The 24440-nt window shown below is 51.8% G+C and overlaps 1 long non-coding RNA gene across 1 annotated transcript; it reads right to left on the bottom strand.

The window, feature by feature from the left end:
* Window positions 1–741: 741 nt before the first annotated feature.
* Window positions 742–6963, bottom strand: LOC118020159. Its single transcript, XR_004681824.1, has 3 exons — window positions 6709–6963; window positions 1189–1300; window positions 742–838 (listed from the first exon to the last, which is right to left on the bottom strand). It is a non-coding gene; the product is annotated as an uncharacterized LOC118020159 (long non-coding RNA).
* Window positions 6964–24440: the final 17477 nt, after the last annotated feature.

Genomic DNA, 24440 nt, shown 5'->3' with positions numbered 1-24440 from the left:
AGCTCCATCCCTGAATTGACAGCTCTCGGGCCACTTGCACTGCTGGCCACCACCCCCAGGGCACCACTGACATCTTCAATTTCTCCACCAGCGGGCTGATGATCAGCGTGGGGGCGGCCCGCGCACATGGTTTGGGGCAATATGGTGCAGAGGCAGGAAAACCTGGAAAGCAACATGGCAATGTGCATATGGTCTCATGTGCGAGAAGGAATAAGGACTAGACTTTTTCTCTGGTGAGATTTCCCCCAGCAGATGCTGCAGTTCCCGCTTCTGAACCTTCACACTTTCCCCAGAGCTGAAACTTCCCCACCTCCTCTCACCAGACAGGTCCCGCCCTGATTTTGAAACTGACTTCTAGGGAAAGGCCTCCAGTCTGACTAAACCCAAGGGTCTGCAGCACCCCTCTGAGTATTCAGCTCAGGCACACCCAACCGTCAGCTGCCCCCCCCCCCCGCCCCAGGCCAGGATCTCTCTGGTCTCTCCTGTGTAGAAACATGTTTTCCACTCAGCAAACTCTCTGAGCTCTGTGCCTTGCTCCTCAGCAAGAGACCAAGTGGTACCAGTGAACCTTGCCCCCCAGAAGCTCCCAGTCTCCTAAGGGAGAGAACACATAAACCCTCCAGAATGAACTTCCCCTGACAAGGCAGCCTGGGTTTAATGTCAAATGAGCAGAAGAGTCATTACCTTTTGGGGGGTTTTATTTATTTACTTATGTATTTATTGCTTACAGCAGCTCTATTCGTCCCCTCTAGAAACTAAAAACAAACCAAATGTCCCTCAACAGTCATTATCTTTAATCAGTGCAGATGAGAAAAAGGCTTCTTGAAGAATCTGGGTCCTTAAAAAAAAAAAAAGATTTTATTTATTTATTTATTTGAGAGAGAGTGAGTGAGAGAGAGAGAGAGCACAAGCAGGGGGAGGGGCTGAGGGAGAGGGAGAAGCAGACTCCCTGCTGAGCAGGGAGCCCAACCCAGGGCTTGATCCTAGGACCCCAGGATCATGACCTGAGCCAAAGGCAGACACTTAACCAACTGAGCCACCCAGGCGCCCCTGAAGAATCTTGGTCTTAAAAGCATTTGGACAGGGAGAGAAGTGGGGGGCTCCCAGGAAGGAGGAATTGCTTGAGTTAAGGATGGGAGGCTGAAAGAGCAGAGATCAGTTTTGGCAAATACACGGCATACGTGACACCTCTCTTCCATCCCTTGTCCACGGAAGACATTGTGAATTGATGGCCATACTCTTTCCCACAGTCTCTGAATGCATAGTCATTCTCAATGTTGCCATCGCTGATTGGTTAAAGCTGGAAAGCAGAAGTAAGTCTATTGGCCCTTTCTGGTCCAGAGTGTTCAGAGGCCTAAGAAAATGGGTTAAGCTGGAGCAGAAGCCATCCGGAGTTGGCCACACAGGAGCCCAGGCAGCTCATTCCTTACTCCAGCACACCTTTTGTCCTACCTGTCCAAAAACCCATTCCTCGTGTGTTGGAGGCCCATGGTGGGGCAGTGTTGGGGAGGGGACATGCCCAGGTTCAGTGGGGCCTCTGGGGCAGAGAAATTAGTGGACTCTCTCTCACTGCTCTCCTCCCAAAGGGAGGTACTTTGTCCCCCCCAGAGACTGCCCTGATGGAGTGAAGCATCAGTGAAGGATTTCCCACTCAGATCCCAGGCAACAGGGAACCACACTGGAAGTTTCTTAGCAGTGTCATGATAAAAGTGTTAATTATAAGATATTAGTATGAAAGAGTAATCTGCCCTGTGTTCTTCTAAGAGAGAATGCCTCCCATTGGGATACTCCTGAATGAGCCTGAGGTTCTGTAGAATGGGGGTCCCTCAGGCCTGAGGGCTCCGAGGGCTAGAGTACCCCCTGAAGCAAAGGGCAGAAGGCTGGGAAGCATATCTGAGTTGGGGTGGAGAGGAGAAGGAGGCCTTACCCTCAGGAACAAAGCCATGAGGTCAAGGCCCATGGAGGCTCCCGGGAGGGATCGGGAGGAGAAGCCAGGAACCACACACAGCTGAAAGAGCTTTGGTCGGTTGCCAAACTTCCTAACTCCCAACCCCGGGTTGGATTGATTGGTTGCTTGTTTTGCTGCTTGTTTCCCTGAAGTAGATGTAAGTAGAGGAAGATGTTGTAGGCTTGTCTTGGGGGATAGAACAAAGTGGAAACCTGGGGAGACTGTGGCCCTCTCTGCAGGCAGGTTCTGGGACTCTGAGAAGGGGAGGTGAAAGGCAAACTCCAGGCCAAAGAGTGGGTGCTGGCAAGGAGAAACAGAGAAGGATGCAGCCTATAGGAGCCTGATCAAGAAAAGGGGGCCGTCCAGGAAGTCCCCTGGCCTGAGCAGGGGCAAAGCTGAGCAGCAGCTCTAGAAGCTCTCCTAGACCATTAGCCTCCGAAAGGTGGCGGCCATCCCACCACCTTCCTCAGCAGTCACAGGCTCTGGAGACCAGACACAGAAGCCGTGAGCTTGCTTGCCTGGGGTTGACTTTCTCCCTCTTCCTGACTACTCCCCAAATCCTAAATGGTTCCCTCACTTATAGAAAGGGACATGGAGGGGAAAGCATTCCGAGTGAAGGTAGAAGGGGCTGGAACCAGAGAGAGAAGCAAATTTTTTCTCTTCAAAGGTCACCACCGACGTCCCATTTTCCAACCCCAGCTTCCACTTCTCAGACCTCACCCTCTCTAGGGCAGTTGACTATTGCTCAATCTTTGCTTCTTTAAATCTTATCTCCTGGGCTCCCAGCCCGTCCACCTTCATGATTCTCTTTCTACAGCTCTAGTTCCTCTTTTTCTATTTCTTCTATAGTTTACTCTTCTTCCTTGAATCCCTTAAGCCAGGCGTCTCCCAAATTCTGTCATCGATCTCATCTCCTTGGACACCCCCATGGTCTCCCTGGGGCATTCTCACCACTCATGCAGCTTCGATGGTCATTTGCTCATTGGTGACTCTACAGCCTTGATTGCTCCTTCAATTCCAGGCCCTCAATTGCAAAAGCCTGCTGGACAGGTGTAATTGGAAGCCCTCTGCAATCCCCAGGCTCAACACATCCACTGTTGAGGGGCTTCCATGACACTTGGGTCACCATGCTGGAGGTCACACTTCAGGAGCCGGGCCTGGAGATAAGGCTGCCCTCATGGCTGGGTCTTGGCCTCAGTTTACCAGCATCAGGCCTGCCATCATTCTGCAGGAGGCTACCTGCTCTTCCTCGTCTCTGGCCACCCTGCCTTCTGCTTTCCCCTATTGACATGCAGGATTGAGACAACTCTGGCTGGGTCTGGGTTACTGAAGTTGGACCTGGAGGACTGAGATGTCCCACTGGGAAATGTAGTGGTGGGTAAACTCTAAGTCCACCTGGAAACATTTCAGTCCTGGGGAGTGCTCTGTGCTGAGAGCTCATAGGAAGATAAGAGGAGACCTCCCAGGCTGAATGGGAAGACAGGTTGCTCTCTCGTTCACCCCTGAAATATTAACTGAGCTCCTTCTCTGGGCTAGGGACCGTGTTAGGGAGTAGAAGACAGACAGGATCCTGCTCTCAGGGAACTCACAGTCTAATGAAGGACCAGGCATGAACAGCTGAGGAGAGAGTGCGAAGTGTTCCAAAAGAGAAACACAAGATTGAGTACAGGGAGTGAAGGACAGGGGCTGAGACTTAAGGGATTATTAATGGGTAAGAGGAAAAGAGAGAGAAAAGATTGTTCCAGGCAGAGGTAACAGCATGTGGGAAGGCCCGAGTCAAGAGTGGGCTCAAGACTGCTGAAAGAACCTCAGAGTGGCTGTAGATGGTAGAGTAAGTGACCCATAAAGAGGAGGGAGAGGTGGGCAAAGGCCGAGACATGCAGGGCCTAAGAGGCGGTGGTGGTAAGGATTTCAAACTTTAGAAGTTAAACCAGTGGGAACCATGATAAAAATGTGCATTTCAATAAGATATTTTGGGTTGCTATGTGGCAATCACATATTAGGGACAAGAGAGGACATTGTGGTGGGTAGAAGATGATGGTGGCCTCTTCAGGGTGATGGCTGTCACTGGAGAGGAGTGGTCAGATTTTAGGGACATTTAGGAGGATTCAGGATCTAAAGAAGAGCAATGGAGCCAGGGACAACTTTGCTTTTTTTCACTTATATGATGCAGTGTATGGTCGAGTTTGTCCCATGGGAAGTTCAATTGTGGATATGTGGAGTGGAGGTTAATGTGGGGCCTCGATAAAGATGTCAAGTCATGCAGGCTTGCCAGATAAAATAAGGAATAAATCTGAATTTCAGAAAAAAAAAACACAAATTTTTAGGATAAATCTTTCCTAAATATTACAAGGGGCAAACTCATGCTAAAACATTTTTTCATTGTTTAGTTGAAATTCAAATTTAACTGGGCATCCTATGTTTTTACTTGCTAAACCTGATAACCCTACAGGCCATTGTATGCATGGATCTGAGGCTCAGGAGAGAGGTCTAGGCAGAGATATATGCTTGACAATTGCCTGCATAGACAAGCACTCGAAGCACTGGCAATGTAGAGGTGCTTAGGGTCAATACGTAGAGGAGACAAGGCCTAGGACAGGGTCTGATGAACTCCAACATTGAGGGTTTGGGTAGTGGGAAAAAAAGAAGGGAAAAAAGGAGAATGTTACAGAGCTAAGAGTGGTAGAAATGACTCAGAACAGAAAAATCAAATGCACCAGGGCTAAAAGCTTAATTTTGATATTGGAGACCTGAACTTGTTTAAATGTTGATGGGAAGACATGAGTAGAGAGGGAGAAGCTGAAGATGAGGGAGAAGAGGAGGAGAGGCAGGATCCCTGAGATGGCAGAAAGGAAGAGTTGAGATCCAGAAAATAAGAGGCAAGATTAAATAGAAGGATGTACACCTTCCATTACACCAGGAGGCACGTGGAACGTACAGGCGGGTTGCTAGAACGGATGGCCCGATGTCGAAAGATTTCCTGCCTCGAGGTTCCTATTTTGTCTTTGAAGGAAGAGGTGATATCATCCACTGAGAATGAAGATTGAGGTAAACATGTAGAAGGGTTGAAGGGGGATAAGGTTTTAAAAGGTGGTTGTATAAGGAGTTGAATAGGTGTTGACCAGGGAAAACACAGCAGGCAGTGCTAAGGACCTGGTTGGGCTTGGTGACCACCAGTGATGTGGATCCAGTCAGCTTGTTGGTGTGGTCTTCCTAAGCAGAAATCACCCCCGACATAGGTACAGTTCAGAGGAAAAACAGAGCTCATTGACCTACAGTTGGGTTTTTGCCAGGTGGTGCAACCAAGGGGAATTTACATACAAGGGAAGGATGAATGAAATTCTGAGTCACACAATCTAAGCCATGAGAGATGAGGGTGAAGAAAGAGGAAGGACAGGGAGGAAGGGGGGGCCGTGGACAGGTGCTTCGGATGGACACAGAAGACAGGTGCAGGCTAATGATTGAGTGAATATGAGGAGAGGATAGAAGGATGTCAGAGTTAGTAATTTCAGAGGTGGGGGAGTTCTGGGTAGTGACTAAGTCTGGGGAGTAGTTATGGAAGTGGGTGGCCATGACACAGTGGGATAGAAGGTTGTCAGATAGAGAAGCCAAGCTACTAAGAGACTAGGGTATGGGCTGGGTCACATCATGGAAGCTGACATCATCCACAGTGACAGCACACATCTTGCTTCTTGGGTCCTCCACAAATCTTGCTTCTTGGCAACGCATCCCTGTTTGTCAGACCACGTGGGTTGCTATGGTGGTGGGTGGGAAGAGGGGACGTGGTGGTGGCTAAAACTAGGAGGGGACTGGGAGATTTTGTGTGAGCTTTGAACAAAATGGATTCCTCCGTGTCCTCCTAGGCTGAAGGCATCCAGCCTGTTGGCAATAGGGCAGCAGGACTAAGAGAATCTTCTAAGAGTCCTTCTCTTCTCAATGTTACTTAAGGAGCCCAAGGGGCCAGTACTGGTAACAACCCAGACTAGCATGCCTCATCTTCCTCCCCCAACCCCAAGAGCCTATGCCTTCTCTGTGTTCTTTTGGACACTCTGGCTAGAAAATTCAGTCTGACTTTCTATATCGAATTGGTCACTCATTCTGCCTCTTCTATTGCCAGTACCCCTGTTCTGATTCATATCATTGTCATCCATCTCCCAACATTACATTGGCTTCCCAAGTGATTTCTCTGCACATCCCCCATCCCGACTTTCCCCAGCTTCTCCCCCTCTTCAAGAGGCCAAGGCCAAAGAGAAGACACTCCTAGCAATGCTTTCACCACATAGACCCTTCACAGTCATCAGTATAATCTTCCCAAAACACTGCTTAGTCTCCATGACTCCTGTTCTTAATATTTCCCAGAGGATCTCTGTGTCCACAGACCAAAGATCAAACTCCTTACCATGGTCTTCATGATTCCTCTTGACCTTGCCCCATGACCTTGCCTCCACATCTTCTGCTCCTCCCTCCATGCACCGTGTACCAGTCCCTCTAGGCTAGTTTACATTTGCTGTAATAGGCCATATTTCTTCCTGACTCTGGGGCTTTGTACCTGCTGTTGCCTCAGCTGGTACCTCCTTCTTCCCATTCATTCTCCTCCTCCATCCTATAGGGCTTAGCTGATCACACCTTATCTGATCCTCACATTCAGAATTAACTCCCTCCTCTACAACAATGGCAGGAAATTGCCAAGATCTCTATTTAGCATCTATTTTCAGTCTTGTGATACAATCAGCTGTTTAGAAGTCCTTTGTGTAACTTACCTTGCAAATATGTTTCGTTGTGTGAGACTCTGAGGATACGAAGAGAGAACACCAGCCCCTGCGTTCAAGGTGCTCATGTCCTGGTGGGGGTGCTGGCTAGCTGAAAGGCAATGACAGAGCCTTGGGGCGCACGCTGAGATGGGCAAGAGACCATTATATGTAGTGGAGTTACCCCGTACACCTGTCTCCCCAGGCAGAACCTACGTTGCTTGAGTTCCGAAAGATGTTTTATTCATCTGTGTCCCCACACCCCCGCCCAGAGCCTGGTGTGTCATAAAAGCCCCCTAGGTGATCTGTTCTGTTAGTATGAACCTCAGGCTCTCTGAAGGCTGTGTCTTCTTCATTCTTTCATTCCTCTTCCCTCCAATGCCTTGCATGAGGTCTGGCAGGGTCAACATTTGCTGCAATGAATTGAGAGAAAGACTTGCTCAGAAGCAGCAAGTGCTCTGGGGACCTGTGAGTAAACAGTTGGCCTGGGAGGTGTCTCAGACCAGACGAGTGCTCACAATTCACGTGACTGCTGTCTAGACCCAGGCACCAGTGGGTCACAGCTTGTCCCGGGGGCCCCTGAGCCTGGCTGACTGACGCCACCCCCAGCCCACCCTATAGCCACTCTCTCCTGCATGTGGCCCCGGACACAGGGAAGGGAAGCTTCCAGCAAGCAGAGGCAGGGTCAGGAACTATGGGGAGCTGGCCAGAGTGACTCACTGGAAAAATGGACTGGAGCACTGAGATGCACCAGCAGAAGCCTCCTCCCCCAGCTGGGATTGGGCCCCATCTTGGTTTTAGAGGTGCGCCTTTGCCATTGAGTCACCTTAAGGAGAGGACAGCCGGATGGAGGGGACCCATTCCTTAAGTGTGGGGAGATGTGAGGGGAAAGGGTTGCTCCTCGAGCAGGTACAGAGGTCCCCAGGAGACTCTGTCCTTTCCTTTCAACCCACCCTCTCCAAATTTATCTGCAGGGAGCCAGGAGAAGTTGTTATGCAGAGCGTGAAGAAGTTCTAATAAAAGCTGGAAGGTGTCCCACATTCCGGGCCTGAGGAAATTCCCCCCAGGGTTCTATGGTTCCTACCAGGAAGTGGGGAATTCCCAGCAGCTCTGAGGGGAGGGGTGGAGGGAAGAAAGTGCTCCCAGGTCAGCACTTCAGTAGCAGGGACATCCCTTCCTGAGGCAAATCCCTGCTTATCCCCTGGAGGTAGACTTGGGCTTCGGGGATCCAAGGTGTCCCTCAGGGCTTGGGACCCAGCCCGGTTCCATGGTTCCCATGGTTCCCACACCCCAACCCCTCCCAGGCATTCCCTGCCCTTCCTGGCTCCTCCTGGGTTCCTTCTCCTCCCCTCCCAGCACTTCTCCCTGGCCCTTTTTTATTCCCCTCACAGTCTTCCTCTCATCGGCCCACCTAAACCAGGAGAAAGCAAGGGAAGCTAGGCTAGTTCTCTCCATAGAAGGTCCACAGGGCCCCGTGAGAAGAGCCGAGGGTCTGGTCTGTGCTCACCTGCTGCGCTCACCTCCCTGGGCTCTGGCTCCATCTGGGAAAGCCACTCAACTGCTCTGAGCCTGGGCTTGTTTCTCTGTACAAGGAGACTATGACCTCTGCAAAGCTGCGCTGAAGAGCCCCCGCATATAAGGACTCTTTGCAAATTTGCTTGAGATATTCAGTTAGTCATTTATTCAGACATCCACCCCACACAGTATTTATCTATGCCTACTATGTGCTAGGCACTCTTCTATGTGCTAAGGATGTAGCAGTGAGGTGCGCTTCGGTGGCTCCGTTGGTTAAGTGTCTGGCTTCAGCTCAGATCATGATCCCAGGGTCCTGCTCCTTGCTCAGTAGGAGCCTGCCTCTCCTTCTCTCTTTGCCACTCCTCCTGCTTGTGCTCTTTCACTCTTTCTCTCAAATAAATAAGTACAATCTTAAAAAAAAAAAAAAAAGGTGTAGCAGTGAAGAAAACAGATAAAAATCCGTGTCCTCCTGGACCTTACACTTCAGTAGGGAAGGTGAGTAAGAAACTGACAAATAACTACATATTTAATGTATACTAGATACAATGTTCGGCCATGCAGACAAATAAAGCAGGATAAGGCAGCAGAAGATGGGATAGCTCCCTCTTAGGATGCTCAAGAAAAGCCTCTCGGAAGAAGTGACATTTGGACAGACACCTGACTGCAAGGCGGGAGAGGGCCAGGTGACAATCTGGGGAGAGCATTCCAGGCAGGGGGAACAGCAGTGCCAATGCCCAGAGGCAGGGAGGGTCTTGGCCCAAGGACCAGCCTGGAGCCCGTGTGGCTGGAGTGGAGTGAGCAGGGCCAGCGTGGGGGGGGATGAGGTCAGAGGAGAAGGCAGGACCAGGGCCCAGAGGGCCTTGTTTATCACATTAGGGAGTTTGGGTTTTGTTCTAAGTAATGTTTTTGAGCAGGGGAGTGACATGATCTGATTTACACTTTTGAGATTACTCTGCATGGGGAGTTCACTGCCAAAGTGGGGCCAGGAGAGCCGGCCGGAGGCTATGATCATCATTCATCACCACTGACGCCCCCGTACCTCCGTCCCCACCCCCAGGTTCCACTGGGGAGCTGGAACAGTGTCTAGCAGCTCTTCTTCTCTTCCAGACTCCCAGCTCATTCCTCACTGTGTCCGGGGTCCAGCCCCCGCACTCCACTAGCCTGCTCCCAGGGGCTTTGCTAGCCTAGAGCTCTCTGGGTCCCCTCCTCCTGCTGGGACTCTGCACTCCCTGGGCATCTTGGCCCTGCACACACTACCTGGGGCTCCTCTCCCCTGCCTGAGGTGTCAGCCTCTGCCCCAACCCTTCTCCCACTCCGTGTCCACTCCACACCCTTCGGCCACTGCTGCTGGCACAGTGGTCCCCTCCCCGCTGAGCTATTCTGTCACCTGTGTTTACCAGCTGCCTGCACTGAACACCCCTCAGGTGCCTTCGAGGTGAGGCAGACAGACCAAACCCATGCCCTCAAAGAAGTTAAGTTCCAGGTGTAGAGACAGAAAAACACATAAACGAGTCACAACAGAAGGTTGGAGAGTGATCCATGCTGTGGTGAAAACTGAAGCAGAATAAGCAGAGAGCAAGTGATGGGGTAAGGGGCTACTCCAGAGGGATCCGACTTATCTGTATGCACAAGCCATGTGAATGTGGAAGGAAAGAGTGTTTGGGGCTGAGGAAAAAGCAAGTGCAAAGGCCCTGAGGTGAGAAATGAGCTTGTAAAGAAGGCCGATGTGGCTGGCACAGGGAGAGGGGTGGTGGATGAGGCTGCTTCATGTATAACTCCAGACTCCTCCTAGCCTCAGACTCCAGGGTCCTGTGACCTTCTGGACTTCTCCAGCTAAAGGTTCCTTCCTCAGGCATCACTACAAAATCAATGGGTCCAAAACGGAACCTGTTTTCCTCCTCCTGAAGCCTGTCCCTCCTCCTGTCCTCTAAACTAACCCCCAGGCCAGTGAACTGGGATTAGTTAGGACTCCTCTTTCTCCCTCACCCCACACACCCAGCCAATCATGAGCCTCACTAAAACCCCTTTTAAAATATTTCTTGTATCTGTCCCCTCTCTCTCTGGGTCAGGCTCTCACCCCTGCTATGAGGACTTTGCAAGGGTCTCCTAATTGGCTGACCTCTGAGAACTCTCTGATCAGGAAGATGGGACATACTTAGAGGACAACTAATCCTACAAGGCAGCATGTACGATGTCAAGGGAGGACTAGGGCTGGGTACAGTAAGCTGGAGGGCGAGGGCAGGCTTCATGGAAGGGGGGCATCTCATCGTCTCCCAGTTCAATGACCATATACACCCAGGGCCTCCAAGTCAATCCCTCCACACGGACCTCTCTCTGTCCAGAGATCTAGCTTTGTCCACCCCCGGCCGGGGGGCGGGGGGGGGGGCACCTGCTTGCCCTTGACTGCCCTTCGGAGAGCCCAACCTGAACACATTCAAGATTGCACTCATCATCCTCTTACCCACAGACTGCTCCTCGCAGCCAAATTCCCCACTGCTTCATCAGAAACCTGGCAGCCATGCTGACTGCTCTCCCCGCCACCCCCAGCTAGGCAATCATCAAGTCCTGTTAGCTGGGAGGAGCTCTGGACACTCCCTCTGTGCCTCAGCTCCCTTCCCTCCTCCAATCTGCAGCCTTCGCTGTAGTAATTCTGGACCCTCTAAGGTGCAAGTCTGCTCAGTGTGAGCCTCTGCTGTAATAATAATAGCCCTTGCACCGGCTTCTCATGGCTCTGAGGATGAAGTCCAAACAGTACAGAGCCACTGGGAAGCTCTCAGCCTCTTCTCCCACCATGCCCCTTGCACCCTAGACTCCAGACTTTATGACCAACATTCAGTTCCTAGAATGTACCATCGCTTGCCTCGGGCCTTCCTACTTTCCTCTTCTGCTGGTCCCAACATCCTTGCTGCCCCCTTCTTTCCCTGGTTCCCTTGCCTACCTGACTCCTCCTTACTCCTTAAGAAACCAGCAGTGTCACCTCCTCCAGCAAGTCCTCCGTGATCTTCTCGAGGTGGGGCCAGGTGCTCCTCCCGGGTGTTTCCCTAGCACCCTGAGCCCCCCTTGCTACATTGCAAATGCCTGTGTATGTCTCTGTACCCTCCACAAACCTGAATGCTTACCTTGTCTAGCTTGTTGGTGGTAGAAACCTCAGCCCTTGGCCCAGGGCTTGACACATAAAGGCACTCAACAAATATTTTTTGAAAGGATGGATGATGTGAGAGTGCAAATGGGGTTTAAAGTATGGGCACATTTGGAAAGGAAAAGACATTGGAGCCCCCAAGGGGCATGCCAAAAGCAAAAGAGTGGAGGTGGCTGTGGGTGCTCTCACATTCAGGAGTGGAGGAGGCCACCCTGATTGGAGCCAAGGGCATGAGGGAAATGAAGGGCAACGAGGTCAAAAAGGGAGGTTGGGGCCAACCTAAGGTATTTGGATTTTATTCTAGAGGAAGTGAAGAGCCTCCAAAGATTGTAAACGAGCTTGACATGGCCAAAGCCATGTTTAAGGACACCAGATGGACTAGAGACCACCCCCATTTTGGGGGGCCCCAGCAGGGTGTTGTGAGCCCTTCTCTCCCATGGAAGGCCGTCATCTAGCCACAGGCCCCTGGCAGTCTTGGGCTGCGGAAGGAAAGCTCACACACTGATACTTCCTTTCCATTGGCAGAGGCTGATTGCCCTTCCCGGTGACTCACCCCAGAGGGGTCAGCTCTGGGCAGAAAGTCATTGTTGACAGGAAGAGGGGTCAGACTTTCCCTTCCCCAGCTGGCCTCCTGGGCACCAAGACAGCAACACAGGACAACACGGAGTGGGGAGGGAAGCCCCCGAATGGGCTGGGAGTACACCCACCCACCCCAACCCGTGCTGCCCTTCTACCCGCTCGGGACCCACCGTGCCACATGACAGCCAGCCTGACAACACCAGTTGTGGGTGAGTCAGGCAGTTCTAGAAACCGTCTTCCGGCCAGCTGGGGAGGTAGTGAAGGCCATGCAAGAGAGAGGAGGCACCCTTCTGGCCCTCCCAGGCCTGTCGGGGTGAGGGGGGCACACTGGCCAGGGCTTGTTCTGAGGCACGCCCTCTGAGGGAGATGCTAGAACTGAGGGCATCAGAGTCGGGGACGATGTCTGGCGAGGCTTCTTAAGGAAGTGAGCCCTGAAGGAGGGGACAGAAGGCTCCAGGCCCCCAGAAGGGTGTAACCTGGAACTGGGACCAGGTCAGGAAACCCATCCCTCTGACATAGAGGAGGGCAAGAGCCAGCCTACGATAGTTGTCACTGGGGCAGGCTGGCTCCAACTCCAAAAGTTGTTGGAGTTTAGAATGTGTTGTCTCCAGAAGAGTGATGTCACATCGCCTTGTTCCTGGGCTCGGCCATGCCGTGGAATTCTGTGTGAGCCATAACATTTAGTAAGAGAAGGCCACGGCGTCCCCAGTGAACGATGCTATGTGGTGCCCTTAAAGTTTTATTAAGAGGGTAGATCTCATGGTAAGTGTTCTTGCCACAAAAATAAAACAAAGCAAAACAAAACACAAAGGGACGCAAAGCAACTTTTGGAAGTGGTGGGTATGTCCTCTACCCTAATTGTGGTGATGGTTTCACAGGCATACCCATACATCCAAACTCATCACCTTGTATGCATTAAATATGTACTGTTCTTTTCTATATCAATTATACCTCAATAAAGAGGTTTTTAAAAAGAGAGAGAGAGAGAAGCTGCAAATTTGGGTGTGAAGGAAAGGAAGACAGGGGACGTGGAACAGAGTCCAGGATCCATAGGTACACAGACATTTTCTCAACCAACAAAACGTTAGGGAACCGCGCACTGGAGGGCAGGACTCCCAAGTTTTCTTCCAGTTCCAAGGTCTGCCTCTGGGAGTGGTTCCAGGGAAGCTCTCCCCATTCCCTGTGCCTGGAGGCCCAGCTTCCCATGCACAGAAGGAAGGGGAATCCGACTCTCCCTCCAGCTCACCTGCCAGATGGCAGGAAGGGAGCACGTCCGGCTGCAGGGAGTGGGGAGCTGGCTGCGGCAGGCCTGGGACCCCAGGGGCAGATGTGAAGAGCAGAAGTGGGTGCCGGGCCTGGGCACCGGAGGGAGGGCTCTGAGTCAGGCGGCAGGAGGAGAGAAGGGGAGAGAGGAGCTGGGCAGATGGGTGGGATGCTGAGCAAAGGGATATATCCTAGGGAGAGGGGCTGAGGACCAAGAGGGTGAGGAGACACGTGCCTCCATAGCCATTGCAGCAGCGGAGCTGTAGATCAGAAGGCACCCAGAGTTTCCTTTCTGTCCTGCCCTTTCTCCTCCTTTCCCTCCTCCTGGTCCTCTTAGTCCCGCAGACCCTGCTGCCGGCTCAGAACTGGGCTACAGGGCAGAAGCGGGAGCCAGACCTATTGTGTCCCCAGCCTGGGATTCTCTTCTCCCAGTGGCCACGCAGCGGGCTCCTTGTCACAGGGGTCTCGGCTTAAATGTCACACGCTCGGGGCGCCTGGGTGGCTCAGTCATTAAGCGTCTGCCTTCAGCTCAGGTCATGATCCCAGGGTCCTGGGATCGAGCCCCTAATCGGGCTCCCCGCTCAGCGGGAAGCCTGCTTCTCCCTCTCCCACTCCCCCTACTTGTGTTCCCTCTCTCACTGTGTCTCTCCCTGTCAAATAAATAAATAAATTCTTTAAAAAAAAATGTCACACGCTCTGGGAGGCCACCCTCAGTGCACCTCTCACGGAGGTCACCCTGACATCACTCTCCCTGCCCCTACTCCATTCTCACCATAGCCCTGACCACCACCTGCTGTTCTCCCTGATTCATTTCCTCATTTCTTCCGTGCCCCCCCACCAAGTCCCTAATGTGACTCCACCAGCTCAGGGACCTGGTCTGTGTTGCTCAGGGCTGTATCCCCAGCACCTAGACCAGTGCCCGGCACAGAGTAGGTACTCAAAGATTTAATTCATTCATGAACAAATAATAATTGCTAACATGGGGCATCTGGGTGACTCAGTCACTTAAGCATCTGACTCATGAATTCCACTCAGGTCATGATCTCAGGGTCCTGAGATCAAGCCCCGTGCGGGGCCCCACTGAGCATGGAGCCTACTTAGGATTCTCTCTCTCCCTCTCCCTCTGCCCCTCCCCCTGCTCACACACACACACACACACACTCTCTCTCTCTCTCTCAAATAAAAAAATCTTTTAAAAAATTGCTACACTGGGCGCCTGGGTGGCTCAGTTGGTTAAGCGACTGAGCCACCCAGGCGCCCCTCTCTGTCTACTTTTATAAATAAAGTTTCATTGCCCCACTTGACCAATCATGCATGTGTTGTCTAAGGCTGACCTTGAGATACAGTGGCAGAGTTGAATAGTTGTGACCCAAACACTATGGCCAGCAAACCAGAAATATTTCCTAGCTGGCCCTTTCCAGAAAGCGCCTGCTGGCCCCCGTGTTAACTCATTCAATCCTCATCAGTACCACTGAGGTCAGGATTATTATTATTGCCGTTTTACAAATAGGGCAACTGAGGCACAGAGAGCTTGTCCCAGCTGACACAGTGAGTATAGAAGTTGGATTTGAATCCAGACAGTCTTGCTCTGAGGCACATATTCTTAAGTAATGGCCACGTGCCATTACCCTTCTAGAAAGAGACGAGAAGAGAAGGAAGATCAGAATAGTCTTGGGCATCATGGGGGTCAGCATATAAGAAAGGAAAGGAAAATGGAAAGTACGGAAAGCTAGGGTAGCTGGGAGGCCAGCAGAGCCCTTAGGACACTGGGCCATTTCTTTTAAGGTCTGGCTTGACTCTGAGACCCAGAGCTCTCAAATTCTGTTCCCTGGACCAGGAGTCCCACCCCTAAACATAAAGACCCATCCGAAGGCTGAGTGTAGAATGTTCTCCACTTAGGACTTGAGATTCTGACATTCTTCTTAAACCTTAAACCTGTGGCTACTGCTACTGCTTGTCTCCAGAAGAACCAAAGATCTCACGGCCTCTGGTTTAACACAGTTAAGGATGATTTTAGGTGGCACATACTACTTTTTTTTTTTTTTTAAGTTCCACAAAAAAGGCTTTGGTTTCTAGAGGCTCCACCATGTGAGCATATTTGAGAACTTCCCATTCTTCTGATGTTGAAACTTGGATACCATTCAACCCAGAAGTTAAAGAAACCAAGAAGCAAATCTTCTAGAATGAGAGGATGCTCTGCAGCATTGGGAATCACAGCCTTACACAGGAGGAAGCCTCCTAGCAGAGCTGGAAGCTTCTCCTTGCTGATAAGAAATGCAAAAAAAAAAAAATAAAGAAGAAGAAGAAGGAGAAGGAAGAAAGAAAGGAAAGAAAGAAAGAAAGAAAGAAAGAAAGAAAAAGAAAGAAAGAAAGAAAGAAAGAAAGAAAGAAAGAAAGAAAGAAAAAGAAAGAAAGAAAAGAGAAGAGAAGAAAAAGGAAAGAAAAGAAAAGGAAAGAAAAGAAAGGAAAAAGGAAGGAGGGGGCAAACCAGAGAGGACTGAGCCAAGCTGAGCTGGTGGGCTTTGTCCAGGCAGGACCGCCTGATCTGCACAGAGCATCTCTTGGAAGGTGCACTTTGGCCAGGAACAGTGGAAAAGTACTCTACTCCCAAACTTCGGGCCTTTGGAGTCTGCTTTAAAGTTCACCTAGCTCTTTCACATTTGTTGGTGCACTTGCTCCTGACAAGTCCCTGAGGGAGGAGTTACTTTTATCCCTATCAGAGAGGCCACAGGGTTTGCCAAAAGTCACACAGCAAGTGGCATCAGATGACTGCCCTTTGTTTGGATGCGCTCCTTGCTCATCAAGCAACCTCCTGATGACTCACCGATGAGCCTGAGAAAGGGACAGAGGTGCTCTGGGTGGGGACTTGGGTAGTTCTATTCAGTTTGTCTGTGGAGGTCTCTGCTGCATTCCCAGGACCCTAAACCTGGCCCAGAGCAGGTCCTCTCTAAATATTTGCGCAGAGTATTAAAATGATGTGTTCCTGCTCTAGAGGAGTTCCCAGTCGGGGAGAAGAGGTAGGGCAGGTACACATATAAGGCTAAAATAAACTAGAATGTGAAAAGGGCCCTCAGAGGGATATGCAATGCCACTGGGGGCTAAAAAGGAGGAAACCAGGAGGGCTGAGGAAACAGGAATCCTTGGAAGAGTGTCGAATGTTCTTGAAGGAGGGGTTCCTTTCCACAGGTGGGCATGGGTGCATAGTGACAGTCCTGTGGGCCCCTGCCCACCTGACCATCAAACCCCATGTTGCCCACACCCAGCCACGCCAAACCAGTCTCCCCTCTGCCCCTCTGCACTCACTGCTCCCGCTGGCTGGAACACCTTTCCCTTCCTCTCCCCTCTCTTCCTCCCTTGGGCGTGTCCTTCCCCTCTCTATTAGCCTCCCTGACCCCCTCCTCCTAGCGCTCCCGTGGCAACCTGGGCTTCCCGCCTTTGGCCCTAACTAAGGGATGGGGCGGGGCACTGCAGCTGGTTGCTTCCTTGCCTTCCCCCTCCAGCCTTGCTGGACTGTGAGCTACTTGAGAGTGGACTTTTATTTTGGAAATTCCAGCAACTAACCTTCAGCCAGGCCAGGATAAGCATTGAATAAAGATTCATGGAGTGGGGGCGCAAGGCTGGCTCAGTCAAAGGAGCATGCGACTCTTGATCTCGGGGTCATGAGATTGAGCCCCACGTTGGGTGTAGAGATTACTGAAATAAATAAAACTTAAAAAAAAAGATTCATAGATTGGATGGCTATCCAATTTTTGTGGGGCCTGCAGGTGGATAATGAAAGCCAAGGCTGAAGCCAAACACTGGGACCAACCCAAGGAAAGCCTGTCATCACGCAAGGTGGGGGTGGGGGATGGGTGGCACTGGGAGCCACGGCAACACTAGGCGCCCATGGTAGCTGAGGGTGCCCACTGACAGGATGGCCCCCCAGGGACGTGAGGGCTGGAGCAGAGAAAGGAGAGACCATGAGGGAGGAAGGCCTGAGGGCTGCTCCAGCATCCTGGTCAGCAAGTCTCAGGGGCATTTGGTGAGCCTGCAAGAGCCCACCAGGTTCTGCTCACACCTGGGCTCACTGACAGAGTGAGTTCAAACCCAGCAGCTGGGCATCCTGCCAGAGCCCTGACCTCACCCTAGTGCGAAGGGTCTGTGACAAGCATGTGACCCAGCTGCCAGCCCTGGGACAAGCAGCGGGCATTGAAGGGAGGAGCTCAGCTAAGGGGGGGGAGGGCGAGGGCAGGACAGGGGGCAGGGGGCTGGCAAGGGGGGTAGTCTTTTCCAGTTGAAGAATGACCTGTGTTCTTGAAGTCCGTTCGTTCGTTCGTTCATTAATTCATCCATTCAACAAACTTCTATTGAGCACCTAGTATATGTGGGTGCTGCAAAAGTTAGAAAGCTGTCTCCATCCTTAAGACTCTCACATTTAGTTGGAGGAAGGATGGGAGATATACACACAAAAGGGAGAGACAGAGACCAAAGCAGCATGGGGCCCAGCGGAGGGAGAAAGCATTCCCATTGACAGCAAATGAGAAGGTTCCCTGAGGAGGGGACATTTCAGACGACTTCAGAAAGGTGATTTCAACAAGAGGACTTGGGAGGGGTGGGGTGGGCAGCAGGCTGGGCAGAAAGAGACCAGGAGCTCCTGGAGGCAGTAACCACAGCCCACAGCAGTCCCCTGGTAACACTCAGTAATCATTTGCCTTGTTGAATGAAACCCTCCTCCTTTCCTCCCCACCTAGACCCACCACTGGTCACTTGAACTTCTCTCTCCGCAGCATTTAATCTCCTGAGCCCCTTTCCTTCTGCCAAAGCCACATCTTTAACCTTGAAGGTGAAACATCCCTTCTTCTGACCCTTTAAACCTTTCCTTGCGTCCTTGATCTTTCTCCTGCCTGCCCCTAGGACCTTGGCTCCTTCAGTGGCCTCAGCTCTCTATCTGCTTAGCTCCTGGGCTCCTGTCCTTTAGCTGATAATAAATGTGATTAATCCCTGACACCCCCAAATCCCTTGACTTCCTGATTAGAGGCTGCATTTCCTGAGGATGTCTGTACAGTACAATGTGGGCCTCTTCCTGGGCCACTCAGAAGTAAGAACAGCGCCCTAAGCTCAGAAAACATGCATTGAATGGATGGATCTGATCCTGTCACCCACCCCAGCTTCCCCAGTGGCTCCTCAAGGTAAAGTCAAATGTCACATGTGACCTACAGGCCGGTCTGCCTCTCTCCCACTGCATTCTTCCTCCTTAGCCCCAGTCATTCCAGAATAATTATACTGCCCCAAGCCCACTGCACCGTTGCTCACCTTTCTTGACCTTTGTGCATGCTCTTCCCTCTGGAATGTCCTTTCCCCATTTCTGCACCTGGTGCACTTTTGCTCTCAATGCAGCTCAAAGGTCTCCTCCTCCTAGACACCTTCCTGGCCCTCTTCCCACCCACACCTGCCCCTAACACTGTGGGCCGCTGAAGCTCTGTGTAGGAACAGTGTGTTTACAAGCTCTTTGAGGGTAGGGACAAGTCTTATTTGATGATTTTAGCCTGAGTGCCAAGGGCCCAGATAGTTGGTAGGTGCTCCCTAGATGTTCATTAAATGAATGAGTTAATTAATGTCTGAAGAAATGCTAGTGATTTCAGAGAACCTGTCTAATTTTTCTCTGGTCCTGGCTCCCGCTGGCAGAAAGGGGGGGAAACTCCCTAAAGACACAGTATCCAGGATGACATGAGCCCACAATTGAGGATCCCCCCAAAACTCAACTCTAAGAAGATCCCTCTTTGAAGTTGGCTTAAAAAAATCAAGCGTAGAGTCCATGGTCTTATTTTTAACACCCAAGGAAGAACTGGAATATGATTTTTATTGTTGTGTTCTAAAAATATATTTTCTATGGTTTTTTGCTTCTTCACAATAAAATAGCTTTTGGCATGACAGTGTTCTTGCGTAAGTGAAAATATAATTTCATGAAATAGTGTTTCATGCGATTTCAGGGAAGCAAGTATCTGACTTAAGGCGGGGGGGGGGGGGGGGGCTCCAGGCAAGATGGTCCCATCCCCTGTAGAGCAGCCCAGGGCCTGGCGCCGGGAGGTTTAGAGTTTCCAGCTTTTCGAGGGATGTCAGCACCGGAGTCCAGGATCAGTCATCCTCAATCAATCAGCAAATATTTATTGAGTGATTACAGCATGGGGAGCTGCAGCTGAGTGGGACAGAAGACACTTGCGAGCCTGGGTTACTTTCCATGGCAAGTTCCTCCGGCCATATCATCACTACTACTCCTATGAAAAATTGTAACTAACATTTCGTGCAACCCTGCCCCTGCGACCAGGGTCTGCTTTTTTTCCTCTATTGACTTTTCACAAACTCTCTAAGGCAGGTAGCATTATTTCTACTTATCAGGGAGAGAAACTGAGGCTCCGAAGAGGTTTCTACGTTGCCCCTGATCTCCCAGCTGGGGAGTAGCAGATCCGGGATCTGAATGTGGCTTCTCTGGTTTCAGACCCAAAGTCCTTAGTAATGATAGCCAACATCTGCTGGAGTATTCCAAGGGTACAGAGTATTTTCCAGGAAATGTCTAATTGGATCCTATTGCTATATCATGGGAGGTCACAGTGCTGCCCATTTAAGAGATGAGCAAACAGAGGCTCAGGGGGTTCTAGCAACTTGCCCAAAAGTCCCTGGTGGTAAATTATATATGTAGGACTTGAGCTGCCCCCAAATCCTATGTTCCTTCTGCTACACTGAACAGAGGACTGGATCAATGAGTTTAGGCCCTGCCCAGCACTAGAATTCAAGGAAGAGGATTTCATTCTGGGAAGAAAATTATTACCTAACAGCCCCAAAGAGCCCTCATGCCACACCTTGGCCCTGCCTGGACTCTGCTGCAGATGCCTGTCCAGGGGAGGAGAGAAAGTAAGGGCCTCCAGGCCTGATGGCTGGACTGCTCTAGGGCCAGGAGCTCAGCTGGGAGCAGGAATGTGAGGGCGGAGGAGGGAGCTGCGCCGGGCTCCCGACAAGGAGCAGGAGGCTTTCCAATGAATGGACCATTGGTGGTTGTGGTTACGTGGGCCAATTGTGGTTAGGAGAGGGAAGAGGCTCCCAAGGAACACTGCATTCCTGCTCCTGTCAGCAACTCAGAGAGCTCCGGACCCGGCAGCTGCACAGGCCCATCCATCCCTCTAGGCTCCAGGGTTAAGCCCGCGCCCTGCACCCTCCTGGCCTCCGAGCGGGGCTCTGGCCACCACAGGGTCCAGAGGAACGTGGGCACAGCAGGAGAGGGGCCTCCCTGAGGTGGAAGCAGCCTTGGCCTCGAGCCTCCCTACCCCACCCCCTTGTTCCCTGGCCCCGGGCACTGCTGAGGAGGCATTAACACAGCCACTCTGGAGTCCTCTTCTAATTGAGCATGGGGTAGCGCCAACCGGTCCACAGAAGCAGTGCCCTCTCGGCCTAAGGATTCTCCCCCCTATAGAGCACCCCCTGCATTCCAGGCAATGTTCTAAACATTTTACACATGATAACAACTCTATAGAAGCCTCTGAGGAAGATGCCATTATTATCCCCCATTTTGCAGATGAGGAAACTGAGGCTGAGAAAGGTTAAGTAGCTTACACAGGGCCATGGAGCTAGCAGGAGGCAGAGCCGTGTTTCAAGCCAAGCGGTATGGCTGCAGGACTAATCTCCTGCTCGCCACCCTCCACCGCTCCCCCGGTGATGGCTACTCTGAGTCTTCCTCCTCCCTGGGGAAAAGTGCACAGCACCTGCCAACAGGGAGCCTTGCCACCCCGCTGGAGGGCCTACGGCTGGGCCGGGCCTCTGGCCTGGGGTTTGGGGCAGCCGCAGAGAAGAGTGTTGCAGGCTGGAGTGAGAGTCACTCGTGCCTCTCCTTCCCTCACACAGGGCAACCCTGGAAAAGCCTTCCCTCCCGCTCGCACGCCCCTGCTTCAGGGCGGTCCCATCCCGCCCAGCCCGGCCCCCCAGGGAGGAAGGCTCCTCTGGGATTTCCGAGTCCGCCTCAGGCAAACCAAGACAGAGAACCCAGGCGAGCAACCCCCTTAAATCATGTGGATTCAAAGAAAGGGGTCTGTAGCCAGTGGTATCTGGGACCTGAACTCTTCCGACCCTCAGGCTCTTCACTCTCCAGGTTTCTGGCTCCCTGCAGTGACTTCCAGAAGCCAAGCCACTCGGGCCCTTGGGGCACCTGGGACCTTTCCCCATCATTACTCGCCCTGCCCCATGTTGGACTGTCCCTGGCGGTCCAGGAGGAGGGGGCATGTAATTCAGCTGGCCTGGATGAGCACAAGACCCAGCATGCAACAAGCACTCAACAGCGAACATGCTTATTGCATTAACAGATGAATACGGAGAGCGTAGGTTTTTACTTCCTGTTTCCAGGTAATTCTCTGCCTCATTTGCTCTGAAGTCACACAGGACCAAAGATAGGAAGTGGGCCTGTGTGCTGTTTGGACACCAGCAGACACCTCATCCTCCTTGTGATTCTTTTTTTCCAATGAAGACTGGAACAAAATTTCATTCTAGACGTTTCCTCTGCTGAGGGGTTGTGACTCTAGGGGGGGTAGGGAGTGGCACTTGGGAAGCCCAGACTCCCTGTGGGTAATTGCTTTATTCCTAGGTTCCACAGATCAGCTCTGAGGAGTTCATGAGAGCAACCTGAGAGGGCCCATTGCTCCTTGTGAGGGGCAGGGCGGGCAGGAAAGCAGTGTTCCCTCTGTGGCCCCAGCTTCCAAGGCTGCTGCTATCCACCCCCCACCCCACCCCTGCCCTGTCCACTTCCCGAAGAGTCATGGGGCCACTTTGATAGAAGAAAGAGAGAAGGAGAGAGAGGAGGAGGGAAGGAGGGAGGAGAGAAGAGAAGGAGAAAGAGAGAAGAAGAGAAAGAAGGTGGGGGGAAGAAAGAAGGAAGGAAGGAGGAAGGAGGAGGGGAGGGAGAAGAATGGGACAGAAGAAAGAACCAGCAAGGGAGCCCTTTGTGATAGAAGTCAACTCCCTGGAAAGGATCTCAAGGGGATGTTGCCTGTCAAGTAATTTCAAGGAAATGACATGTCAACGCCCAGCAAATGAGGCTTTCCTCCCACTTCCTGCCATCCACCTCTATTTCTCTTTTCAGCCTCTGTCCTCCCACCCTTGGTTCATCCCTCTGGAAAGCTGGGTCCCTCTCGTACTCCCTTCTGCCCTCCTTCAGGGTCAGCTGAGTGCTGCCCTCTTGATGATGCTACATTAGGAAATCATCGAGACCGAAATCTTGGATTGTTCCAAATTCCTCTATGCCTCCCCAGTGACCCAGCTCCGGACATGACTCCCCCGGAAGTCAGTGTGGAGAACGGCAGCAAATCTGACCAGGGAGAGCACAGGGGACCCAGAGCTGGTTCCCTCCAGGCCTCACTCCTGAAGCCCCCACCCTGGACTGCACCGATTCATGCATTACTCTGGAGGAGGTGCCTTTGCCTGGCTGGGCCTTCATTTGCTCATTTAGGGCAATATGGGATGGACATGCTTCTAGTTCTGTGGTTCCAACACTCCCTGCCCGTGGCTGGGCACAGGCAGGCCTACACTGGTGTGAACAGCTAAGTAGCTGTGTGCACATGGAAACATCCTGCTGGATTAGGCCTGAGATCCAACGACGCCCTGCCTGCCCGAGGTCTCCCAGGCAGACGGCAAGAGTATTGGCCCAGTGCAGGAAAGAGCACAGAGAGATGCAGCCCAGGGGAGCCCATCAGGCACACCATAAGCTCTTCCAGACTCGATTTCCCCGTGTCAGATGGTAAAGCACATCTGGAGTCAAGCAGATTCACAGCCCCTCCTTTTCAGGACATGAGACAGCTGGGAGTCCTGCTGTGGCGTCCTGGGGATCCAGGGCCCTGCCCGGCCCTCTGCAGCTCTGTGCAGACAGCTTCCCAGCATCCCACAGCCCAAGATTCCAAAATGTTCTTTCATAACTACGCACTTGTTCTGTGCTGTCGGCTGCCCTAGAGACCTCCATATGTCGCCCATTTGACCTCACAACCGTTCCTTGGGGAAAGGGCTTGCCATGGTCATTGCACAAACGAGGAAAGAAGGGCTCAGACGAATTCAGGGCTTTGTCTAAAGTTACACCCAAGCCAGTGGCAGAGCTGGGACTGAAGCCTGGCACTGGGACTCCCAAGTCCAGGGTGCCACTGCTGTGTCATTGCTTACGGCCCCTGGGAGTGGACAGACGATGATAATAACAAGAGCAACTACAATAACAGGACTCACTCCCTTCAGGCCCCACGGAAACACTTGCGCGCGCCGTCCATTCAATCCTCACCACTTTGGTAGGAAAAGGAAATTAATGTCTAAGTGGCAGAGTCAGGGTTCAAACCTGAATTTCAGTTGAGGGAGAACAGAGACCCAAGCTTCGTGTCCCTGGGGAGGACAGCTGCCTTCCAGAGAGCCCGAGGCAGGGTTGGGTGGTAAAGGAGGGAGCAGGTAAAATTTGACTTCCTTTCAACAAGCCAAGAGGTTTATCTCTTCACATTACTTCCTCTAACCCCTTATCAGTCCTAAGCACTATTCTGTTGTATGGGGGTTTTTCTTTGTACAGGGACACTTGACAAAGCACGCCTAGGGGAAGTAAATCCTTAACCTCCTTCCTCTGACTGGGCTCTGTCTCTTACTTTCCTTCCTCAAGGCTCTGAGGACCCATCGCAGGCCCATACTCCTTAGCTCTGACTGCTCCCAAGCCCATGAAAGCAGGGACATGTGGGCGTGTCCATCATCATATCCCCCCCGGGGGGGGGGGGGGCGCAGCACACAGGAGCGCATAGTGCGTATCTGTCGAATGAATGCATTGTTCTCTAATGGCCTCATTTGACTCAATCACAGTAAACTGGGTACCTATGATGTGTTAGGCACTGTTGTTCTGAGGTAAGTGAGCAAAGGACCAGGCTGAAGGAAGCCTCAGTGAGAGTGGGGGCCCAATAAAATGATCAGTACCCCCGTAGATACTTCTCAGAATAAGGTGGAGAATGAATGAATAACAACTTATCAGGGCCACCATGAAGGAAAGAGCCAAGTCCGGTGGGAATACAGAAATAGGAACCATTGGTCTGCCTGGGGAGTCAAAGAAGGCTTTGCTGGCAGAGGATGTGGTATTATTTCAGGTTTGAAGGATGAGGAGTTTGCCATAAAGACAAAGGGGGAGAGGAACATTCCAAGCAGAAGGACCAGTGTGAGCAAGGGCATGAGGATGTAAAATTATTGCTTGGGGTTGGAGCAAGCGACAAAAGATGCCCCT

The sequence above is a fragment of the Mirounga leonina genome, unplaced genomic scaffold, assembly GCF_011800145.1.
Source record: "Mirounga leonina isolate KUSES-001 unplaced genomic scaffold, KU_Mleo_1.0 Mir_173, whole genome shotgun sequence".
Taxonomy (NCBI): domain Eukaryota; kingdom Metazoa; phylum Chordata; class Mammalia; order Carnivora; family Phocidae; genus Mirounga; species Mirounga leonina.
The sequence above is the reverse complement of the archived record's forward strand: the minus strand, read 5'-3'. Positions and strand labels throughout refer to the sequence as shown.